This window comes from Lathyrus oleraceus, chromosome 5, assembly GCF_024323335.1.
Source record: "Lathyrus oleraceus cultivar Zhongwan6 chromosome 5, CAAS_Psat_ZW6_1.0, whole genome shotgun sequence".
Classification (NCBI taxonomy): domain Eukaryota; kingdom Viridiplantae; phylum Streptophyta; class Magnoliopsida; order Fabales; family Fabaceae; genus Lathyrus; species Lathyrus oleraceus.
The window spans coordinates 209153659-209155601 of record NC_066583.1 but is presented as its reverse complement, the minus strand read 5'-3'; positions in this window follow the sequence as shown (position 1 = coordinate 209155601).

Below are 1943 nucleotides of genomic sequence, written 5' to 3'. Positions count from 1 at the left end.
GTCAATTCATATGGTTAATACTTATTCCCCTTGTTTGATTCATAAGAAAAGATTATTGTGGAATCAATTAAAGAACCTTAAATCCAAGTGGCCTCATGGAGAGTGGTGTGTATGAGGTGATTTGAATGCCATAAAGAAATAGTGTGAGAGAAAGGGTTGGGATATTAAAATTAATAGGGGATAAAGGTTCATTTATAGGTGATATGGAGCTTGTTGATATGTCTATTAGTGGAGGGAAACTTACTTGGCATAAGCGGGATGGAAGTGCAACGAGTATGGTTGATATATTCCTAATCTTTGAATTCTTGGTTTCTGCTTGGACTTTAGGTTGCATGAACATTTCAAATCATAATCATATAAGGTTAAAAGGGAATGTAAAAAAAATGTGGACCAAAGCCATTAAAATTCTTCAATTGTTGGATGGATCATAAGGATTTCTTGTATTTTTTGTCAAAGATTTGGGCATCTATAGTTTATCAAGGCACAACAATTTCCGTGTTAAGAGAAAAGTTGAAAGGCTTGAAGACTTGCCTAAGATAATGGAATAAAGATGTCTTTGGTATCCTAGATTTAGAGGTGGAGAAGGTTATGAGAACCTTAAATGATTTAGACCATAAGATTGTTGATGGTGTAAGTGGAATTGATAGTCAAATAGAGGAAAATCTTATGCATGCCTCATCAAAGGTGTGGCAAACCATGGCTCTCAAAGAGAGTATATTGAGACAAAAGTCAATGCATAAATGGATCAAGGAGGGTGATTCCAACTCAAAGTTCTTACACAAGGCTATAAAGTCGAAGTTTAGAAGAAATAAAATAGTTGGTTTTAGTATTATATCACGATGGATTGAGTAGGTGGATGAAGTGAGGAATTTTGTCAAGAGACATTTTGAAACCCTATTAAAAGAACTAGTAGAGAGAAGACCATTATTGGAAGGAGTCCATTTCAAGAAGTTTTCTATAGAGGATATGTGCTCTCTTGAAGAGCCTTTTGATATAGAAGAGGTCAAGGAAGTGATTTGGACCAGTGCTAAAGATAAAATCCCAGGTCCATATGGCTTTAACTCAATTTTTTCAAGGGTTGCTGGGATATTTTGAAGGATGGCATTCTTAAATTTGTTAATGAATTCTATTTCAAAGCAAAACTTCCAAGGGCACTGACAACTTCCTTTCTAGCCTTAATTCCTAAGTCAAATAACCCTCAAATCTTTGAGGAATTCAGACCAATCTATTTGATATCCATCTTGTAAAGAATATTAGAAAAAATTCTTGCTATAAGGTTGAAGAGAGTTATACTTAATCTTATTTCTAGTTATCGGTATGCCTTTTTGGCTCAGAGACACATTCATGATGGTATTATGAATGTTAATAAAGTAGTTGATTATTCTCTTAGAAACAAAAAAGAGTGCTTGTTGGTAAGGGTTGACTTCCAAAAGGCCTATGATAGTGTTAGCTGGAATTACTTGAGATACATCTTGAAGAAAATGAGTTTTTGTTCGAAATGGATGCTCTGGATGGAGGTTATAGTCTTTAATAATTCTATGCTTGTTTTGATTAATGGTTGTCCCTATGAGGAGTTCCAAGTTAGGAGGGGATTGAGGAAGGGAGTCATCTATCCCCTTTTCTCTTTCTTCTAGCAACATAAGACTTATCTGGTTTGGTTCACAATGCATCTAGTCAAAGAGAGTTTTAAGGTTTCCACCTAGTGCTCTAGTTTGCAGATGATACCATAATTCTTTGTTATGGTGCATGGAACAATCTTTAGAGTCTTAAAACCGTCTTGAGGGGCTTTAAAATGACATTTGGCCTTAGTGTGAATTTGTCCAAAAATAGGATTTTTGGAATAAATTTGAAGAAAGATTTTGTGGTAGCGGCCTCAATTTTTTTTTATCCTGTTTCATTGATAGTTTGTCCTTAATTTTTTAGGAGTGTGTGTAGGAATCTTG